We start from the raw sequence: 8887 nt of genomic DNA, 5'->3' as shown, positions 1-8887 counted from the left end.
TCATCATGTCCCGGGATGACACCTATTGCATCTTCTTTAGTAAAGGTAATTGTGGGGAGGTCTGTTGACCTCTCTTCTTTCCCGACATGATATACTTCTTTAAGGTGTCTTTTGTGAGATGATTTAGAGATTTCTCCTCCTGCGAACCCTCCATTTATCATGTGGACATGTCTCTCAGGAGTGTGAAGTGGTCGTTCAGTTCGCCCGACCTCTTCATCCCTTCTTCTTTTCCTCAGTTCTTCCATCTTGTTAGCTAAGTACCGATCTAGTCGACCTTCTCTTGCCAATTTCTCTATGACATTCTTCAGGTTGAAGCATTCATTGGTGGCATGTCCATAAATTCGGTGGTACTCACAGTACTTTGTCCGATTTCCCCCTCCTTTTTTGCTTTTGATTGGTCGAGGTGGAGGGATCTTCTCAGTGTTACATATTTCTCGGTAAACATCTACAAGTGATACCCGAAGTGGGGTGTAGTTGTGGTATTTTCTTGGCTTCCCAATGGGTTGATCTTCTTTTTTCTTGGACTCTTTGTCCTTGTCCCTAGGTGGGTAGGAGAATCCAGATTTTAAGGCCTCTCCTAGTCGCGAGTTTTCCTCCATATTAACGTACTTTTCTGTTCGCTCTTGTACCTCGTTCAAGGATGTCGAATGCTTTTTTGATATGGAGTGGCTAAAGGGTCCTTCTCTTAGGCTATTGATGAGACCCATGATGGCTGCTTCTGTTGGCAGATTTTGTATGTCCAAACACAATTTGTTAAATTTTTCCATGTAGTTGCTGAGACTTTCCCGTTCTCCTTGCTTGATTTCCAGCAAGCTTGGAGCGTGTTTGGCTTTATCCTTCTGGATGGAGAACCTAGCGAGGAACTTTTTAGCAAGGACCTTAAAACTTGTGATGGATCTTGGAGGCAAACTTTCGAACCACTTTATTGCTATCTTCGTTAGGGTAGTCGAGAAGGCTTTGCATCGAATGGCGTCCGAGGCGTCAGTGAGATATATTCTGCTTCTGAAATTGCTGAGATGATGGCTGGGATCCGAGGTACCATCGTATGAAGTCATGTCAGGAGCTTTAAACTCTTTTGGAATTTTAGCTTTCATGATCTCTTTGGTGAAGGGATCTTGGTCCTTGTGGGAATTATCCTCATGGTTGGAATGAGTAGTTCTAGTCTTGAGGTCAGCTTCGAGTTTTGAGAGCTTGTCCTCTAGCTCTCGGTGACGTCTAGCTTCTCTTCAAAGGTCTCTTCTAGCCTCCCGCTGATGTTCAGCCTCCTATTCAAGCTGTTTGAGATGATCCTGTTGTCTTGGATAGCTTTCAAAATTTCTGTGTTGGAAGGTTGTTCATCGCCCTTATTTTGGGGTGCATCTTTTGATGTGATCTCCGTATTTTTAAGCGGAGTTCTTTCTTCCAAACCGGAGTTGTGGTCGTTGTCAAGGTTATTCGCCATGATGATGGGATGACTTCCAGGTTCCCCGGCAACGGCGCCAATGTTCTGAGGGTTACCTGAAACTGTAGGTCAATCTTGGTCAAGATCTGCGATGGTGGCCGGAGCTGCCGTGTCCGACCTGGTGGAACTGGTGGAGCCGGAGATGCTGCTGATCCTCCATTACCGAAGGGTGTTGGTACCTACAGGAGCTCCGATGCTTAAGTTAGCATGGGCTTTAAGCATGTTTTTAGTAGAATCAGAGTATGAGTTATACCTGGGTGCTCTAGTGTATTTATAGTAGCGTGGAGTGACCTTTCTGGAGACAAGATAGTTATCTTATCTTATATTATCTTTGAGTGAAGTCATCTTATCTTTAAGGGGAACTTTCTTTATCTTTCTAGGCTTTGGCTGCCTTTAGATTGGGCTGTGTTCCTTCGTTTGGGCCTACTTTGGGCTCTTTTGATGATTTGGCCGAACTCTTTGTGAAGAGGTCGGTAATGGGCCAGCTTTCCAAGAGGTCGGTCATGGGCCAACTTTCTAAGAGGTCGGTCATGGGCCAACCTTCTAAGAGGTCGGCCAACTTGGTCCTTTATAGCTCGAACCGTTGTATGAACAGCTAGCCTTTTTTTTCTATTAATCATTGTGCTTAACTTGTTAAAATTGGTTTGAAAACTCTGTTAATTTATCTTGTTAATATTGATGTGTTTATTTATATTTTATTTATTATTTTATTATAAAACGGTTATTTCGGTTAAACCACGGTTGAACCGGTTAGACCAATAAACCAGTAAACCAGTCACTAGAATGGTTCGATAATCGGTTCGGTTTTCAGAACCTTGGTTTTAACTCGAAGTTGTTGTCATGAATGGTTGGTCTTAGGATGCTACTTCCATAGTTTCCCGGGTTTGGGTTGATGAAAGAGCCTAGAACTCTTCTCTCCTACCCAACATGATTACCAGCACCTTCCCCAACATGATTATGTACTTCTTCCTCTATAGTAATGTCTAGATCTTCTTCCAAAGCTTCCTCTCCAACTATTTCTTTACCTCTTTCCTTTTTAGTCTAAAGATGGTCCTCTCTAGTTCACTATCAAAAGAGGTTGAGGTTTCTCCTCTTCTACCTGTCATACACTCAGCAAACAAACAAGTTGAAAGTACTGAAGAAGTCACTTCTTGTTAAGAATTATAGTTAGAGTGAGTGGTGTAAATTATCAAACAGTTAGTGGGTTAGTATGCTAAAGTGTAAATAAACAATAAAAGATACTTGAAATTGCTGAAAATGAAGATAAACAAAATGAAATTAAACTAAACAACAAAAGAACAGAATCTAGTTATCCTCCCATTTAATCATTGTCAATACAAAATCATCCCCGGCAATGGCGCCATAAACTTGATGTACGAAAATCTGTATTGCTAGAAATTTCCTTCGACAAGTATACCGAATTGTCGTCAAGTAAAAACTCACAGTAGAGTGAGGTCAAATCCCACAGGGATTGATTGGTTGAGCAACTTTAATTAGAGGAGTATTCTAGTTGAACTGAGCAGACTTAAATTGGAAATTGCAGAAATTAAAATGGCGAGAAAAGTAAATAGCAAAGAATGTAAATAATAGAAAGTAAATGGCAGAATATAAATGGTAGAAAGTAAATTGCAGAAACTTAAATGGGAATGGGGATATGAACATAAATGTAACACAGCAAAAGAAAGAGAATGGGAAGATCAGAGATGGGAGATTCATTGGGCTCAGGATATATTGTATTCTCCGGATCAAGTTCATTCTCATCTCTTCCTCAATCCATGCAACTCATTGATCTCTTGGAAATCTTAGGTGATTGAATCCCAATTCCTTGGCAATTCAATCTCTCTAAGCTTGAACATTTGCCCAATTTCTTGATCTAATTGCTCATGGGAAGAGATGAAATACGGTAACTGATTATACCACATGTTTTCCTAGATCAAAGTATTGGTAGGATTATATGTCACTATATCTATCCAACCCCCAACCCAGTCCAACATGAGAAAGCATTTCTAGCATGATTTCCTCATTCCTTTTCCAAGGTTCAGAGGAAATCCAAGTATGAATATCTTCTCTTCCGAGACAGTTACCAAATTGGATGAAGATCGAAAGCTTTCAAGTAAATCAAAGAGAATGCAAAGAAGAAGAAGAATAAGAACTACAATTGATCTATTGAATTACAACAGAGCTCCCTAACCCAATGAAGGTGGGTTTAGTTGTTCATAGCTCTGGGAATGGAAAAGTGGAATGTAAATTGCATTGAAAGTAAAAACTGAATTACAGAGAAAAGTAAAATACAGAGTGTTTTCAGTCCTAGATCCCCAGGTCTCAATCACCTAATCTAGTTCAAAACTACTCCTATTTATACTACTCCTCTGATCCTCAGTTGAGTTTGCAAGTCTTTGGATGTGGGCCCTTGGCCTCAGTTGAAGCAGTTAACTAACTCATTGGGTTTTGTTCAGCTTACTGGAACGGTTGAGGTTGGGCAGCACTTCACGTTAGTCCCCACATTAGTGGCATTAACGTGGGCTTCTTTGGCCTATCAAAAGTTAGTGGAACTAACTTTTCAACTAACTTTTCATGCAGCTCCCATCTCCACGTTAGTGCCTCACGTTAGTGGCACTAACGTGGATCTCCTTAGCTTTGAACAAGTTAGTGGCACTAAGTTTTTCACTAACTTTTCATTGTGCCCCTTTCTTCCACGTTAATGCCCACGTTAGTGGCACTAACGTGGGTCTTCCTTGTTTTGAACAAGTTAATTGAACCAACTTTTGTATCAACTTTTGAAGCTGCCCTTCTCTTCCACGTTAATGCCCATGTTAGTGCCACTAACATGGCCACTAACGTGGGTCTTCCTTGCTTCGAACAAGTTAATGGGACCAACTTTTGTATCAACTTTTGAAGCTGCCCTTCTTTTTACGTTAGTGCCCACATTGGTGGCACTAACATGGGTCTCCTTGCCCTTCGCTAAAGTTAATGGTGTTCACTTTTGCACTAACTTTTCCAAGCCTTCTTCTCTTCCACGTTAGTGCCCACGTTAGTAGTACTAACGTGGCCGCTAACGTGGGCCTCTACTTCTTGCTATCTGAAATCGACCAAGCAAGGTGCATCAAAGTCTTGCTCTAATCATGAGATGATGCATCATTCATTCTTTCATTCAACTCTTGCATTATTCTCATGAAAAATGTATAGAATTAACAATGTTTGTTTGAATCAAGGTATGAATGCATATTCAACCAAATACTTGCTTATTATCTAAGAAAATGCATGAAACTACCTTAAAACATACTAAAAATGGCTAGTAAAACTAGCCAAGATGCCATGGCATCAAGCATCCTCAAAATTAGTTTGAATGTGGTGCCTAACTTGAGGTTTAAAGTTAGGCACCACCCAATCCGAGCTTAGCTTCTCCAAGGTGTCCGAAATTCTGTCTTAGGTACCTGTTTCTGTTCTAATTACTCTGCATGAGCCAAATACTCGTAAAACAAAGGAGAAATAGTAGAAACTCAATTAAAACAAAATAAATAACAAAATCAAAGTAAAAGAAATAAAACTAAAGGATATGAAAATATCAGGTTGCCTCCCGACAAGCGCTTCTTTAACGTCACTAGCTTGACGGTCATTTCTGCTCGTTCAGCAGATGAGTGGACCTTTGGCGATCAATCTCGCCTCCAAGATAGTGCTTCAACCTCTGGCCATTAATTGTAAACCTTCTGTCAGAATTCTCTTCCTGAATTTCCACATGACTATATGGTGATGCTCTAGTTACCACAAATGGTCCTGACAACTGGATTTCAGCTTCCCGGAAAAGAGTTTGAGCCTTGAATTGAACAGAAGCACTCTCTGACCTGGCTCAAAGACTATGATGGCAATCTTCTTGTCATGCCATATCTTAGTTCTCTCCTTATAGAGCTTGGCATTCTCATAGGCCGAATATCTGAATTCATTAAGGTCATTCAACTGAAGCATCCTCTTTATTCCTGCAGCTTGAGCATCAAAGTTCAGAAACTTGATTGCTCAGTAATCTCTATGCTCCAGCTCAACTAGCAAGTGACAGGCTTTACCATAGACCAACTGATAAGGGAAAATGCCAATAGGAGTCTTGTATGCTGTCCAGTATGCCCAGAGAGCATCATCAAGCTTCCTAGACCAATCCTTCCTTGAGATACTGACGGTCTTCTCTAGAATCCTCTTGAGTTCTCTGTTAAAAACCTCAACCTGTCCACTTATCTGAGGATGATAAGGGGTTACCACTTTATGATGGACTCCATATCTCTGCAGAAGTAAGTCCAGCTGTCTATTACAGAAGTGACTTTCACCATCATTAATGAGTGCTATTGGGACATTAAACCAACTAAAAATATATCTCTGAAGAAAGCTCATCACCACCTTGGCATCATTGGTGAGTAGAGCCACATCTTCCACCCACTTGGACACATAATCAACTGCCACCAAGATATAAGTGTTGGAGTATGAAGGTGGAAAATGTCCCATGAAATCAATACGCCATACATCAAATAGCTCAATCTCAAGAATCTCCTGCTGTGGCATCTCATGGTTGGCAGGGAGATTCTTAGCTCTCTCACATCTGTCACAATTCTTTACAAATGCTCTTGAGTCCCGGAAGAGAGTTGGCCATTAAAAACCGCTCTGAAGGACTTTTGTAGCTGTCCTTTCACCACCAAAGTGGCCTCCATAATCGGAGCCATGACAGTGTCAAAGAATCTACTGTGTTTTCTTATCTGAGACACACCTCCGGATTATACCATCTGAGCATCTTCTAAAAAGATATAGTTCCTCCCAAAAGTAGTACTTTGCATTAGTCAGTAGTTTCCTCACTTGTTGTTTACTGTACTCTTTTGGGATGAACTTCATGACTTTGTAATTTGCAATGTCTACAAACCATGGAGCCTGCTGAATGACAAAAATTTGCTTGTTAGGGAATATCTCAGTCACAGCTGTGGGTGGGTGCACTCCTTCTTCATGTTCAATTCTGGAAAGGTGGTCAACCACTTGATTTTCTGACCCTTTCCTGTCTTTGATCTCAATATCAAACTCCTGAAGGAGCAACACACATCTGTCAATCTTGGTTTAGAATCCTGCTTGGTTAGAAGGTACTTCAAAGTAGCATGATCAGTATAAACAATAACCTTAGAACCAATTAAATAGGACTTATACTTATCAACAGTATACACAACAATTAATAATTTTTTTTCAGTAGTTGTGTAATTCTTTTGAGCATCATTCAATACACGACTAGCATAGTAAATGACATACATTAGCTTGCCTTGCCTCTGTCCTAAAACAGCTCCTATAGCATAATCACTAGCATCACACATTAATTTAAATGGCAAATCCCAGTCAGGGGGAGCTATGATGGGAGCAGATGTAAGGTTTGCTTTCAGAGTTTCAAAAGCATGCAGACATTCAGCATCAAATACAAAAGGAACATCAGCAACCAATAGGTTGCTCAATTGTTTAGCAATTTTAGAAAAATTCTTTATAAATCTTCTATAAAATTCTGTATGACCCAAGAAACTCCTAACTACCTTAACATTAGTTGGTGGTGGTAATTTTTCAATTACCTCCACCTTGGCTCTATCAACCTCAATTCCCTTGCTTGAAATCTGGTGTCCAAGAACAATACCTTCTGTGACCATAAAGTGATATTTCTCCTAATTTAAAACAAGGTTTGATTCTTGACACCATTTCAAGACCAGAGATAAATGCTTAAGGCAGGATTCAAAAGAATTACCGAAAACAAAAAAATCATCCATAAATACCTCAATAAAATTTTCAACCATATAAAAAAATTGAAAGTATACGCCTCTAAAAAGTTGCTGGGACATTACAGAGTCCAAATGGCATTCTTCTGTAAGCAAATACTCCAAAAGGACATGTGAATGCCGTCTTCTCTTAATCTTGAGGGTCCACTACAATTTGCTTATATCCAGAATATCCATCTAGAAATCAATAAAAAGCATGACCAGTTAACCTCTCAAGCATCTGATCAATGAAAAGCAAGGGGAAGTGATCCTTCCTTGTAGCAGTGTTGAGCCTCCTGTAATCTATACACATTCTCCATCCTGTGACGGTCCTTGTAAGAATTAGCTAATTCTTATCATTTTTTATCATTGTCATCCCTCCTTTCTTGGGAACTACTTGCACAGGATTCACCCAAGGGCTGTCAGAAATAGGGTATATAATGCTAGCTTCCCATAGTTTCATTACCTCTTTTGGGACCACCTCTTTCATAGTTGGATTGAGCCTCCTTTGTAGTTGCACAACCGGTTTAGCATCATCTTCAAGAAGGATCTTGTGCAAAGGAAGAGCTATTTTATGGCTTTTGAGCACTGTAATCAGCGCCTCTACCTCACCAGGTTTCAAGGAAGAGCTAATAATCACTGGATATGAATTATTTTCACCTAGGAACACCTATTTCAAAGAAGGAGGCAAAGGCTTGAGCTCAAGCTTAGGAACTTCTCCTTCCACCTTAGGCGTGCTAGCTATGTCCTTCTGAGCTGGTGAATCATCAATCTCAAGTAATTCATACTCAGAAAAAGGGTCCAGAATATCACCAAGTACTTCAGCTTCTAGTACCTCTTGAACAAGTGGTTCAACAACATCAACTCTCACACACTCCTTAGAATTATTAGGGTGTTTAATATCTTCAAACACATTAAAGACCACCTGTTCTTCATTGACCTTCAGGGTTAATTCACCCTTTTGCACATCAATCAAAGCTCTACCTGTAGCTAAAAAGGGTCTTCCAAGAATAATAGAGGAATTTTTATCCTCTTCCATATCTAATATGACAAAATCAGCAGGAAAAATAAATGGCCCCACTTTCACAAGTAAATCTTGAACAACCCCCACAGGAATTTTAATAGAAAGATCAGAAAGTTGAAGAGAAATACGAGTGGGTATTACCTCCTCAATATGGAGCTTTTTCATCACTGAAAGTGGCATGAGGTTGATGCTAGCTCCAAAGATCACACAAAGCTCTCTGAATAGTGACATCTCCAATGGTACAAGGAATTACAAAGCTTATTGGGTCCTGCGTCTTCTTAGGAAGGTTATGTTGGATAATACCAATGCATTCCTTTATTAACACCACTGTCTCATTTTCCTTCCAATTCCTCTTGTTAATCAACAGTTCTTTCATGAATTTAGCATAGAGAGGCATTTGCTCAAGGGCCTCAGTAAAAGGAATGTTGATCTAAAATTTCTTGAAAACTTCTAAAAATCTGGAAAATTGCTTCTCTTTGGAAGCCTTCTGAAGTCTCTGAGGATATGGCATTTTAGGCTTGTACTTAGGAGGCTTAGGCAATGTAGGATGAGTGTTAAGAGAGATTGGGAATGGGTTATCTACACACCTAGGAGGGACGTGCTCCACCTCTCCTTTCTTTTTCTCTGGAGCTTCTTTTTCAACTAGCTCCTTATTGATCTTAG

This window comes from Arachis ipaensis, chromosome B8 (genome assembly GCF_059453495.1).
Source record: "Arachis ipaensis isolate K30076 ecotype BB chromosome B8, ASM5945349v1, whole genome shotgun sequence".
Lineage (NCBI taxonomy): Eukaryota > Viridiplantae > Streptophyta > Magnoliopsida > Fabales > Fabaceae > Arachis > Arachis ipaensis.
The sequence above is the reverse complement of the archived record's forward strand: the minus strand, read 5'-3'. Positions refer to the sequence as shown.